This window comes from Meles meles, chromosome 3 (assembly GCF_922984935.1).
Source record: "Meles meles chromosome 3, mMelMel3.1 paternal haplotype, whole genome shotgun sequence".
Taxonomy (NCBI): Eukaryota; Metazoa; Chordata; class Mammalia; order Carnivora; family Mustelidae; genus Meles; species Meles meles.
Window position 1 is genome coordinate 104,530,879 of NC_060068.1, and position 14,935 is coordinate 104,545,813.

General features: G+C 39.9%; 1 protein-coding gene across 3 annotated transcripts in view; it reads left to right on the top strand.

Annotated features, from left to right (window-relative positions):
- DIAPH1 (diaphanous related formin 1) overlaps nt 1-14,935 on the top strand; it is a 96,728-nt gene that overhangs the window by 59,659 nt on the left and 22,134 nt on the right. The window lies entirely within an intron of this gene.

Sequence of the window (14,935 nt, forward strand, 5' to 3'; positions counted from 1 at the left end):
GCAGGTCCCCACCCTCTGAGCCAAGAATAGAGGGGTGCTGGCTACTGGACACCTAACTATGACAGAGTGTGCTGGCTTTTGAGACAAAAGGCGTTGCATCCCTTCTCCCTCTTCAAGAATCTAAACCTGAGTTTAGGTGGTTTTTTCTTACAGAGATGTTGAAGGTGGTTTTCTCAATTATAGATCAGCTCAGAGGAAAAGGTACCCTTTTCACTCAGTTGTCTTGAGAAGAATCTGATGCCCTAATGATCCCAGGGAAGCAGTCTGACTTAAAAACACACACAAAACACTTGTTTTTGAAAAAAGTAAAAAAGCACACATACATATGTAATACATAAATACATACACATATATGTATGTGAAGAGAAGGTTATGAAAACTGTCTCCATCACCCAATTTGTTTTATCCTTTTTTTTTTTCAAAGGTTTAATTTATTTGAGAGAGAGAGAGCATGTGTAAGTAGGGGGAGCAGTAGAGGGAGAGGGAGAAGCTGACTCCCTGGTCAGTGGGGAGCCCAACTTGGGGTTTAATTCAGGACCCTGAGTTCGTGACCTGAGCTGAAGTCAGATGCTTAACCATGTGAGCCACCCAGACGCCCCATAACCCAGTTTAAAAACTCAGGGCTTATCTTGTTTTATCTATCAACATCAACCTTCTTTTTGCCCTACCAGTTAGTTATTTAAACTGTATCCTGATTAGTTATATCATGAGGCCTTAAGTCAGTAGTTCAGAATGTATATCAAAAAATGAGGACTTTAAAAAAAAGAACTGTATTATTTTTGTCACATCTAAAAAGTACTTTAACATCAGATATCCACTCATTGTTTCTCAAATTATCTTACAGGTTTGTTTGTGTTTTTTTTTAAGATTTTTATTTATTTATTTTTTTGACAGACAGAGATCACAAGTAGGCGGCGGGGGGGGGGGGGGGGGAGCAGGCTCCTGGCTGAGCAGAGAGCCTGACGCGGGGCTCAATCCCACGACCCTGAGACCATGATCTGAGCTGAAGGCAGAGGCTAACCCACTGAGCCACCCAGGCACCCATAGGTTTTGTTTTTTTTTTTTTTTTAATAGTTTGTTAATATGAATCAGAGCCAGATAAAGTCTGTGCATTACAGTTGATTGATGTTTTGGTAGTTTCCCTCTTCAGCTTGTTCTGGCTCTTAATTTTTTATCTTGCAATTTGTTTCTAGGCCTGATTTCTTAGGAAAGAGGGAGGATCCCTCAGGTTGGGACTGGGAAAATACAGAGCCAGAATTCTTTTCACAGAGCACAGTTTCCCATCTTCAGGACGTCCTCCAGAAGTGATGGGAGAAGAAGTGAAGGGGGGATGCCCTGCAACCTTCAGAGAAAGGACTGGAATATCTTACTGGGGGAGTGGCTTATTTCTTCTGACGTGATAGCTTGTTACCCAAAGTCTTAAGAAAAGTTTCAGACTGCTCTCAACAGAGGGGACCATGCTCTTTCCTAGGAATTACAGGAGCGCTTTTAAGCTTTGGTATATGAGATTTATCTGCTGTGTGATAGCTTATGTCCCTAGGGTGATTTCAGATGCTTAGCTTTATCTCCCAGTCACCTTGCTTTTTTTTCAGTGGCAGCCTTTCTCCCTGACAAGACCTAATGAGTTAGCAGTACTTCAGAGATGGTCTCACAGAAAGAAAAATTCTGTGGTGTATTGGGGAGAAGGACATGTGAACATTCTTTCATGACTTCAGCACTGTCACCTCGGTGCTCTGCCACATGACCTTTTTGAAGATTGTCTTTGAGTGTGATTTGGATGAGGAGGTGAAAGCTTTTGCTTGATGCTCTTTCTCTCCTTTCTGAAATAGGGCAGTGCCTGACTGACAGCAGCTGGAGCAGGCAGTCTGTTCCCTTGCTTTGTTTGAGGGCATAGGTTACAGAAGGGAAGTTACAGGGTCTGACTTCTTGGTGAGGCTGGCATGGGACTCGGCAAGTTTGGTCCATAGAGACTAGGTTGGCCACGCGCCTAGTTTGGAAGCTGTAGTTCCCATTATCACAAGTGCCTAGAATCTGCAAAAGAGGTCAGGGTTGCTGCAGCTGGAGTCCTGGACATTGGCGCTGACATGCTCTTTGACTTAAGAGTCGGCTGAGTGATAGGGGTTTCTTTTTGCTCTTGTTAGCAGAGAGGCAGTCATTTGCCAATAAAATTCTCTTTCCCTGGGGCTCTTGGGTGGCTCAGTTGGTTTAAGCAGCTGCTTTGTGCTCAGGTCATGATCCCAGGGTCCTGAGATTGAGCCCCACATTGGGGTCCTTGCTAGGCAGGGAGCCTGCTTCTTCCTCTCCCTCTGCCTGCCTGCCTGCCTGCTGCTCCCCCTGCTTGTGCTCTCTCTCTCTTTCTCTCTGTGTCAAATAAATATAGCCTTAAAAAAGAAAAAGATTTGGGGCGCCTGGGTGACTCAGTGGGTTAAAGCCTCTGCCTTCAGCTCAGGTCATGATCTCAGGGTCCTGGGATCGAGCCCCGCATCAGGCTCTCTGCTCCGCGGGGAGCCTTCTTCCTCCTTTCTCTCTGCCTGCTTGTGATCTCTCTCTCCGTCAAATAAATAAATAAAATCTTTAAAAAAAAAATGAAAAGAAAAAGATTCTCCTTTGCTCTCTGCTAAGGTGTGCTGTGTGTACTCAGTGTTTTTGTCATGAATGAATTTCATACAATTCTACAAACTGAAATTACTCAGTTCTTGATGTAATTTTTAGTGCGAGACATGGTATGAGGCCTTTGTTCTAGGCTTCTTGTCCTTGGTCTGGCAAAATGAGGGGTGGAGCCCAAGCACTGGTAAGTTTACATGTTGAATGCTATAATATTTCTATACTGAATCAATACACCATTCCAGCAACAGGGTTGGGAAGGCTGTTAATGGGAGTATCCTATCAATTCTACATTATGATTTTTTTATCTTCATTTTTAACTTTTTCTTAAGTAATCTCTGTGCCCAGCATGACACTCAAGCTCATGAGCCCAAGATCAAGAGTTGTATGCTCTACTGACTGAGCCAGCCAGGCACCCCTTGACTTTTTATCTTTACTGCTGGTTGTCCGTGAGTCTCCCTCAACCTACCTACCCAGTGTCAAAGCTGAACTAGGGTCAGCTCTCTTAAGGATATGAAAATACTATAGGTGGTATCCAGACTCATTCCTGTCTTATCTGTCTCACAGTTTGCTGGTGGGTGACACTTTTAAAAATATACATGCTGGATAATGTAATGACATTAACACAGCATGCCATTTTCGTTTTGTCCGTGCTGCTTGTAGTCTTTGCCTATACCGTATATGTAGCATTTATGTTCTTGTCGTCAGAGGGTGTATGTATATCACTTTTCTTATTTTATTCGAAGTATACAAATCAAATGTGTGTGGGCTAGTGAATTGTCACAGAATTCCACATTAAGTTTATATCCATGTAGTGAACACTCAGATCAAGAAAATAGAACATTACTAAGACCTGGAAATTCCTTGTACCCCCTTCAGATTTTAGCTGATTGCTTACTCCTTTCACCCTGGCCCGGAGTAACCACTATTCTGACTTCGAGCACCACTTCTCTTTTTTTTTTTTTTTTTTTTTAAAGATTTTATTTATTTGTCAGAGAGAGAGAGACAGAGAGAGAAAGATCACAAGTAGGCAGAGGCAGAGGGAGAAGCAGGCTCCCTGCCAAGCAAGGAGCCCGATATGGGACTCGATCCCAGGACGCTGGGATCATGACCTGAGCCAAAGGCAGCCGCTTAACCAACTGAGCCACCCAGGCGTCCCCGAGCACCACTTCTCTTATCTGGCTCCTTCTTCCGCAGTATATTTAGTGGTTTGCTCACTCCTACAATACACACTAAGTACCTTCAGACCCGCTCACTCATACCACTTTGCAACTCACATCTGCTAACGAAGAGTTCATACCTGTTTATGCCAACCCTGTTTGCCTCTGTTTATAAGCCTCAAATCCATCAATTGCTTTCTACCTCCAGCTCCACCATAACTGGGCCATGCCTTTATTTCTTTTTTTTTTTTTTTAAAGATTTTTTATTTATTTATTTGAGAGAGAGAGAGATCACAAGTAGGCAGAGAGGCAGGCAGAGAGAGAGAGAGGGAAGCAGGCTCCCTGCCGAGCAGAGAGCCCGATGCGGGACTCGATCCCACGACCCTGAGATCATGACCTGAGCCGAAGGCAGCGGCTTAACCCACTGAGCCACCCAGGCGCCCGATGCCTTTATTTCTTATCTGAAATACTAAACCTTCCTCTTTTTAAAAGTTTTTATCTATCTTATTGACAGTCATTTTGTGTTGTATAGTAATACTTGAAATAGTATGGCCTCTTTTTGGCCTCTCTTTCTTGATTTATAAATGGAAGATTTTATCTTTTTCCTCTCCTCCAAATTGTCATTATCTGCTTTTTAGGTATTTTAATGTTTATACTTTTTATTGTTAAATATAAGACAAATACGGAAAGCTACCAAAAACAGATGTACAGCTTAAGGAATTTAATTATAAAGTGAATGCCTTTGTAAATGCCACATGTCTGGAGATACACACTTATCAGAGGGATCCTAGGAATCTCCATGTGCTTCTTTCCCACTAAGAGAAACAATTATCCTGACTGGTATGGTAATCACTTTTTTGTAATCATCAAGTTTTTATTTCTGAACACTATAGTTAAGTTTTGCCTGTGTTTTTAAATGTCTTTGTCTCTATCTCTACCTTTCTCCCTTTTTTCTTTATTTTTCATTTGTTATAAGTTCATTTGTTGTAAGAACTGCATTATTTGTCCTGTGGAGTTTCTCATAATACAGGTTTTTGTGATTTTATTACCATAGTGTAGTTCCTCTGTTTCTGTCCCCTGTATTTGCTGTAAATGGATAAAATTGATCTAGAAGCTTAATCAGAATCAGGCTCTATTTGTGTCTTGCCAAGACTTCTTCATAATGTTAGGTTCCTCTTCAGACAACATAAAATGTCCGGCCATCCCTTTTGTGATGTTAGCAGCCATCAGTTCTCAGTGCATAGACCTGTTAGCTCAGGAGGGTTGCAAAATGGACATAGTTCAAATAAAAGGAATAGCTTATACATTCTAGATATGAATCCTTTGTTACTTAGGTTTACCACAAACATCTCTGACTCTGTGGCCTGTCTTTTCACTTTCTTCAGTGTCTTGTTGACTGGTTCCTTATGTAAAGTGCTTAGATTTATCAGGCTTTTTCTTTATGGCTGATGCATATTGCGTCTTGTGTAAGAAATCCTTTAGTCATTGTAGTTTTGCCTTTCACATTGAGCTTTTTAATTGATTTGTAATTGATTTATTTGCCTATGGATGTGACTTAGTTTTTTCATGTGACAATTCCAGTCCTGTCTGTTGTGAATTCTGTCCTTTTCCCAGTCATCTTACATGCCCAGTCTGTTCCCTCAAGCACTGTTTTATGCGCCGGTCTGTCTTCTGGACTCTGCTCTTTGCTGTTGATCATTTTGTCTATCCAGGTGCCAATACCACATGATTTTGGTTTTCAGTTTTATAATACATTGATACCACCTATCTTTTGTTGCTTTTTAAAGAATGTCCTACCTTTGGAGCGCCTGGGTGGCTCAGTGCGTTAAATCCTCTGCCTTCGGCTCAGGTCATGATCCAGTGTCCTGGGATCAAGCCCCCGCACCCGGCTCTCTGCTCAGTCGGAAAACCTGCTTCCCTTCCTCTCTCTCTGCCTGCCTCTCTGCCTACTTGTGATCTGTCTGTCCAATAAATAAAACAGAACAAAAAGAATGTCCTACCTTTGACACCTAGTATTTCCATATATATTTTAGAAACCACTTAGCAACTTAAAAAGAGAAACCTGTTAGGATTCTTATTCTGCTGACTCTATAAATCAATCTGGGAAGAATTCACGTCTTAACTTTATTGTCTTTTAATCTATGTATCTATAAACCTGTAAAACACTCACTTGTTTTTAATGTTTTTCATTAATGTCATATAGTTTGTCCATAGAGGTCTTGTATAGCTTAAATTTATTCCTAGATATTTCATATTTTTATATTTTTAATTTCATTTTTGCTTGCTCATAGTTTATAGGTTCTTTTGGATTTTTTTATGTTGACAGTTTTCTTCAAATGAGTGTGTTATATACAGTATCTTGAATAAATTGCTCTATTTTGATACTTAAAAAAAGAAAAACAAATGAGAGTGTTCTTTCTTTCTAATCCTTGGAATTTTTGTTTCCTTTTCTTTCATTATTACTACACTGGTTCAGAAACCCAGCCAGTGTTGTTGAATGAAGCGATGATAATGAATATTCTTGTGCCCCCGCCCCCCGCTTCTGTCATCACATCTCTTCTCTAACTTGACCTTCCTCCCTCCCTCTTAAAACGATCCTTATAATTACATTGGGTCCATCCAGATAATCCTGAGTAATCGTCTTCTCTCAGTATCCTTACCTTTATGGTACCTGCATTGTACCTTTTGTATGCAAGGTGGTTTTTCATAGATTCTAGGAATTAGGTTGTGGATTTCTTTGAGAAGCTGTTCTTCTGTCTACAACAGTGAGTTTTCAGGATTTTTAAAATTTCTTATTCGTTTCTAGCTAATGGCATTTCAGTCAGTGCTCTTGTAATTTCAGTCTTTAAAAATCTGTAGAGGGGCACCAGGGTGGCTCAGTCAGTTAAGCATCTGCCTTCAGCTCAGGTCATGATCCCGGGTTCCTGGGATTGGAGCATCATCATCAGGCTCCCTGCTCAGCGGGGAGCCTGCTTCTCCCTCTCCTTCTGCTGCTTCCCCAGCTTGTGCTTTCTTGCTCGCTCACTCTCCCTCTCAAATAAATAATAAATAAATTTTTTTAAAAAGGAAAGAAAAATTGGTAGATTTGGCTCTGAATATTAAATATTATAAATATTCTGTATGCACTTAAGCACGTATGTGTTCTTCAGTTTCATGAAGTGTTCTGTATATCTTCATTAGTTCCTTTTTATTAATTGTATTTAAATTTTTTGTATTCTTGGGATGCCTGGCTGTCTCAGTCAGGGGAGCATGTGACTCTTGATCTTGGAGTTGTGGTTTTGAGTCCACATTCAATGAACTCAAAGATCACTTAAAAATAAATACATTTTCTGGGGCGCCTGGGTGGCTCAGTGGGTTAAAGCCTCTGCCTTCGGCTCAGGTCATGATCAGATGACCCCGCATCGGGCTCTCTGCTCCTCAGGGAGCCTGCTTCCCCCGCCCCCTGCCCCCCACCTGCCTCTCTGCCTGCTTGTGATCTCTGTCAAATAAATGAATAAAATCTTCAAAAAAAATAGAAATAAAAAAATTAAATACATTTCCTGTATTCTTTTTGTTTGTTTCATCAGTTACTGACAGAAATGGTTTAAAACATGCCACTTTGTGGATTTAGCATTGCAGTTCTGTCAAGTTTACTTCCTTTTTGTCTTTATTGGTTGGTTGGTTTGAAGTAGGCTTCATACCTAGTGTAGGGCTTGAACTGACCACCCTGAGCTTAAGAGTCACATGCTATACTGACTGAGCCAGTCAGGTACCCCATCTTTTTGAAAAGCTTTTGATACTGATATAATTTCAGAGTTATGGAAGAGTTGCTAGAATAATAAAAAAATTTCCTGTACATACTTCATCACATTTTTTTTAAAAGATTTTATTTATTTGACAGAGAGAGATCACAAGTAGACAGAGAGGCAGGCAGAGAGAGAGAGAGGGAAGCAGGCTCCCCGCTGAGTGGAGAGCCTGATGCAGGACTCAATCCCAGGACCTTAACCCACTGAGCCACCCAGGCGCCCCACTTCATCACATTTTTGAGATGTTAACATATTACCACATTTGCCTGTATAATGTGTGTATGTATATGTGTGTATCATTTTTTGGAATAAGTACACGTGTGTATATGTATCATTTTTTTCTAAAGATTTGAGTAGTTACAGCATGATGTCTCTAAGCTTTGGTGTACATTTCCTAATAACAGGTCCATAACTACAGTAAATTTATCAAATTAGGAAATCCATATTAAAATAATTCTGTTATCTAATATGACCTTCAGATTATACCAGTTGTTACAATTATGTCTTTTACAGAAAAAATCCTGGATCATGCATTATATTCAGTTATTCTGTAATCTTCTTTAATTGGAAATAATTCCTGTTACAGTCACCTGCAAAGGCAGATGGATCCCTGCTCAAAATTGGGTTTGAATGTCAAGATTAATGATGTCCTACACATACCAAGAAGATATGAGAAGATATTATTATTAACTAATTGAGGCCTTTGGAAAGAGCAGGGCAGTCTTCTTAAGCAGGTTTGAAATTGGCTGACAGGGCAAGAAAAGGAGACTGGCATGGGTTTTAACTGAGGTTAGGATGTTGAGCCACGGTGAGCTTCTGGCCCAGGTCAGTACCTTGTAGTCCTTGTAATCTGCTGCCAGCACCAAGATGTGGGGCACAAGGGCAGAGGGGACAGGGGAGCCTTAACAGCTATCCACGAACAACAAAAAATGGAGTCAGCCTCCTCATTACAGTTCCTCAATCCTTATCTTTCATGACCTTGACAGTTTTTTGGCCACCATACTTTCTGTTAATTATTTACACATGCTTATATTTAGTTCTCTTTTTTTTAATTAGTGTTTTACATTAGTGTTAGTTGTACAACATAGTGGAACCCGCAGCTCTGCAGTTAGGCTCACAGTCAGTGTAGCTTGTCCTCTGTCACTGTACAGTGCTGTTAAATCATCACTGACGATATTCCCTGTACCGTACCTTTTGCCCTCAGGACTTACTTCCAAACTAGAGGCCTGTACCTCCCATCTCTTTCGCCCGTTTTGCCCATCCTTCCACCCTCCTCCCCTTTGGCAGCCATCAGTTCTCTGCATATATGAGTCTCTTTCTGCTTTTTGTTCATTTGTTGGTTTAGATTCTACGTAAGTGTAATGAAAAGATATTTGTCTTTCTTTGACTTAGTCCGTTTAGCATAATACCCTCCAGGTCCATACATCTTGTCACAGGTGACAAGATCTCTCTCTCGCTCTCTCTCTTTTTTTTTTAAGGATTTTATTTATTTGAGAGTTAGGAGGGAGAGCATGAACCAGGGGAGGAGCTGAGAGACAAGCAGACACCCTGGAGTGGGGAGCCTGACACAGGACACAGGGCTCCATCCCAGAACCCTGAGATCTTGACCTGAGCTGAAGTCAGACACTTAACCGACTTAGCCACCCAGGTGTTCCCCACATTTAGGTCTTAATCCAGTTTATTTTTGTGTCTGGTGTTCAGAAATTGGTCCAGTTTCATTCTTGTGCTTGTGGTTGTCCAGCTTTCCCAGCGTCATTTATTGATGAGACTGTCTTTTCACTGTTGTATATTCTGGCTTCCTTTTGTTGTAGATTAATTTACCCTATAGACCTGTGTTTATTTCTGGGCTCTCTGTTGTGTTCCATTCATCAATGTGTCTAATTTTGTGCCAAAACTATACTGTTTTGATTATTAGAGCTTTGTACTATATCTTGAAATCTGGGATTGGGATACCTAAAGCTTCATTGTTCTTTCTGAAAATGGCTTTGGCTATTCGGGGTCTTTTGTGGCTTCATACAATGATTTTAGGATTCTTGATTCTACTTGTGAAAAATACTGTTAGTTTTTTTTTTTTTTTTTTAGATTTTTTAATTTATTCATTTGACAGAGATAGGGAACACAAGCAGGGGGAGTGGGAGAGGGAGAAGTAGGCCCTCCCACAGAGCAGGGAGCCTGATGTGGGGCTCAGATCCCAGGACCCTGGGATCATGACCTGAGCCAAAGGTAGATGCTTAACAGCTGAGCCACCCCGGCACCCCTACTGTTAGTATTTTGATAGAAATTGCATTGAATCTGTAGATTGCTTTGGGTGGTATGGGTGTTCTAACAGGATTAATTGTTCTAGCCATCAGTTGTTCCATCCAACAATGACACATTGTTTGTGTCAACCTTGACATTACTGAAGAGTACATACCTGTGAGCTTGTAGAATGTCCCTCAGTTTGTCTAATGTGTCCTCACGATTAGTTTCAGATTATTCATTTTTGGGCTTTATGTATTTTAATATATAAATGTATAATGTTACTGGGTACATAGAAATTCAAAATTCTTATATTTCGCTGATAAACTTTTATCATTGTGATGCGTCCTTATTTATGTTCTATATGATTTTTGTTGCCTAAAAGACTGTTTTGTTAAAATTGATGGAATTTCATTAACTTTATTTTTTTTAAAGATTTTATTTATTTGAGAGAGAGTGTATGAGCTGGGAGGAGGGGCAGGGGGAAAGAGAGAATCAGACTCCCTGCTGAGTGGGGAACCCAACATGGGCTCCACCCAGGACCTGGAAATCACAGCCCAAGCCAAAGGAAGATGGCCTAACTGCGTGAGCCACAAACATGCCCTAAGCTTTTAGTTAGAATTTGCCTAGTGTAACTTTATACTCTTCATCCTTCCTGTAGTCTTAATTCTAGATGTTTCCTTCATAAAACAGCATATACTTGGACCATTTTTTGTCTTTTTTTTTAAAAGATTTTATTTATTTGACAGAGAGAAATCACAAGAGAGGCAGGCAGAGAGAGAGGAAGGGAAGCAGGCTCTCCGCTGAGCAGAGAGCCCGATGCGGGACTCGATCCCAGGATCCTGAGATCATGACCTGAGCCGAAGGCAGCGGCTTAACCCACTGAGCCACCCAGGCGCCCCCATTTTTTGTCTTTTTCACTCCAGTTGACAATACTGGTTTTAACGAGAGCATATAATCCATTTACATTTAACATAATTACTGAAATACTTGAGTTTCAATCTGCCATCTTATTTTGCACTTTCTGTTCATTTATTCTGTTATATGCTGATTTCATTCTGTTCAAAATATTTTCTAATTTCTATTGTGATTTCTTACCTAACTTCAGAGTTATTTGGATATTTATTTGATATGAAATAGTTGGGGATTTTCTAGTTACCTTTTTTACTGATTTCCAAGTTGTGGTCAAAGAACATACTTTGAATGATTTTTACCCTTTGAAATTAGTTGAGCCTTTTTGATGCAGCATGTGGTGGGTGAATTTGGTACACGTGCTGTGTGTGTATATGAAAAAAAGCCTGGGATCATGACCTGAGCCGAAGGCAGAGGGTTTAACCCACTGAGCCATCCAGGTGCCCCTTTTATTTGATATTAATATAACTACAACAGCTTTCTTTTGTTCAGTATACCTTTTCATTATTTACCCTTTAACAATCGTGTCTTTATTCAAAGCGTGTCCCTTGTAAGCAGCACATATCTAGTGTGTATGTTTTGTAAATGCAGTCTGATGATCGTAGTCTTTCGTTGCAGTGTTTAATTCATTTGAATTCATATATACTATATTGCTATTTGGTTTGTTTAATTTTTTTCCACTTTATCTTTTTCTGTTCTTAATCTTCTCACAAATTCATTTAGAACTTTATATTTTTTAAAGATTTTATTTATTTATTTGACACAGAGAGAGAGAGATCACAAGTAGGCAAAGAGGCAGGCTGAGAGAGAGGGGGAAACAGGCCTCCCGCCGAGCATAGAGCCCAATGCAGGGCTTGATCCCAGGACTCTGAGATCATGACCTGAGCTGAAGGCAGAGACTTAACCCACTGAGCCCCCCAGGTGCCCCTAGAACTTTATTTTTGGTTATACATTTTTTTACTTTTTACAGGTACCTTAGAAATTACACATGCATCCTTGATTTATTACAATCTAATACAAATTATAACTTTTACCACCTTCCAGATAATGCTAGAACTTACATCATTTTAGCTCCATTTACAATGTACCTTTTTGACCCACTGATGTCATGTATTTTATTTCTACATGTTTTAGACCACACAAGCATTTTGTTTCGTAATGTCAGTAATGTCAGTATTAACTTAAAAACACTTTTCTAGTGTTCTTCTTCCAATGTATATTTCTGTATTTCCTTTTGTGATAATTTTTCATCTTCTGCCTGAATAATTACTCCCCTTTATATTTATTTTATTAGTTCCTTTATGCTGGTAATAAACACTGTTTTGTGTGGATATATCTTTGTTTCACCTATGTTTTTGAAAGATATTTTTTGTTTTCCCTTTTTTGTTAACACAACTTCACTGTCAGTGTTACTGTAGTTCCTTGGAGGTAATTATGTTCTACCCCCTACTACTCGGAGAATTTTACTCTGATTTTTAGCAGTTTTATGGTGATGGTGTGCCATGATGTGGTTCTTGTATTATTCTTGGGGATTCTCTGAGCTTCTTGATTCTTTGTGTTGAAATCCTTTATCACTTTTGGAAAATTCACAGCCATTTTTCCTTCAAGTATTCCATTTTTAATTTTCTTTCTTTTTTAATACTTTTTTAAAAAGATTTTATTTATTTATTTGAGAGAGAGAGTGAGAGCACATGGGGTGGGGGCAGAGGAAGAGGGAGAAGCAGGCTTGCTAGATGATGGGCTTAATCCCAGGACCCTTAGATAATGACTTGAGCTGAACATAGCCACTTCACTGGCTGTGGCACTCAGGTACCCTTTCTTTGGCACTTTCTGCTTTCATGTTCAGTGCCAGTGAATATCACATTTAGCCTTCCATTTTATGTGTTGTATGTGTATGGTGTTTGTCTGTTTGTTTTCATTACTTTTAGTATTTTTCTCTCTGCATTTATTCAACATGTTCCTAAAGTTTAGGCTTTCTCGGGCTTTCACCTGTGAACCTGTTGTTGAACTTTACACAGGATGTAGCCTTTTGGGTTCCCAGCTACTGAGGAGAGAGCCTCATATGACACTCCCCACATAGCCAGAAACGGAAGCTTGATCCTGTCCACCCTTGCCACAGAAAAACCATCAAACACGTATGGGAACAGTGTGCCAGTGTTGTGGTTACCTTTCTGGAGCAGTTATCACCATCTTATCACTTCCATGTTTTCAGGGTGGTTTTTTAAACACTATATTGGCATTTTTAGATGATTTTCATGGGAGACTTGGCATCATTATTGGAAATGGAAGTTTTCATTTCTTTTCGTATTTTACATGGTAATTTTCACCACATCAAGAAATGAAAATGTTATATAATGAAACCAGTCTTTATATCATCTTGATTTTGTTATTCTTAGAATTTTGTTTATTCAAAATTATATTCTTCTATTTTTAACATTTACTGTTTAATATGTCTCGAGTTTATTTTTGTGAGCAGCATGAAATTAGGATCTATTTCCCTTCAAAGTGGAGAGCTGGTTGTTCCAGCACTATTGGTTAGACCAGATGTCAGCAAGCTATCCTCGACCCATTTTTGTTAATAAAGTTGTTGGAACACAGCTGTGCCCATTTGATGACATTATCTTTGTCTTCTTCCATATCACACTAGCAGAGTTGAGTAATTGAAATGCAAACTGTATGGCGCACAGAGCCTCAAGTATCTACTTCCAGTCACTTAAGAAAAAAGTGTATCATAGACCATCCTTTTTTCATTGATTTGAGTTTCTTCTTTGGCATATGCTATGTGTTTCATGTCTATTTCTCATTCTTTATTCACCTCAAATGTTGTTTGTCACTTTGTTACAATTATTACAGCCTTATACTACTCTATTTTTATTGGCCTTGAGGATGTAATTTGTTCAGATAGGCAGGTTTGTTGAGGTACAAGGTGCATAGAGTAAAATTTATCCTTTGTATGTGTACAGTTCTATGAATTTTGACAAATATATATAGCCATGTAACCACCACACTCAAGAATATTTTCATCATTCCAAAAAGCTCCCTCCTGCCCATTTGTCCATCCCCTTTCTTCACTGCCAGGCCCTTAGCAGCCACTGATGTGATTTCTGTCTGCGGTTTTATCTTTTCCAGAATAGTCATAATAAATGGAATCAAACTTTAAGTAACCTTTTAAACCAAGATTCTTTCACCCAGCATAATGTATGTGAGATTCGTCCATGTTGTTGCATACAGAGATACTCCTCTCCAGTGCTGAGTAATAGTCCATTATATCCATTTCCTTGTTGATAGACATTTGGGTTGAATCCAGTTTGGGGCAGTTAAAAGTAAAGCCAGTAGAAATATTTACATGCAAGATTTTGTTTGGATGTATGTTTTCATTTTTCTTGGAAAAATATCTAGGAATGGGATCGTTAGGTCATATGTTACTAATGTATGTTTAACTGTATAAGAAACTGCCAAACTCTTTCTGAAGTGGTGGTACCATTCCCCCCCCCCCCCCCCCCCCCCCCCCGCATTTCCACCAGCAGATGCTTTGTATCCTTACCAGCACTTAGTTGCATCAGTTTTGTTTTTTTAGTGAATCTTGTGGGTTAGGCATTGCAGGGTTTGGGTTTTTTAAGTAATCTCTACATCCAGTGTGAGGCTCAAACTGAACAACCCTGAGATCAAGAGTTACATGCTTTACCAAGTGGGCCTGCCAGGCACCCCGTTAGGCATTGTAGTTTTAATTTCTTTCTTTCCTTCCTTTTTTTTTTTTTTTTTAAGATTTTATTTCTTTATTTATTTGACAGAGACAAAGCAAGAGAGGGAACACAAGCAGGGGGAGTGGGAGAGGGAGAAGCAGGCTTCCTGCTGAGCAGGGAGCCTGATGCAGGGCTTGATCCCAGGACCCTGGGATCGTGACCTGAGGCAAAGGCAGATGCTTAACACTGGGCCACCCAGGTGCCCCTGTAGTTTTAATTTCTAACAAAATTAATTACTAGTACATATTCCTATAACTAAATGATGGTGAGCATCTTTTCCTTTGCTGACTTAAACCTGTATAACTTTCTTGGTGAAGTATCTCTCCAAATCTTTTACCCATTAAAAAAAATGGGTTGTGGGGCGCCTGGGTGGCTCAGTGGGTTAAGCCTCTGCCTTCAGCTCAGGTGATGATCTCAGGGTCCTGGGATCGAGCCCCACATCGAGCTCTCTGCTCTCAGCAGGGAGCCTGCTTCCCCCTCTCTCTCTGCCTGC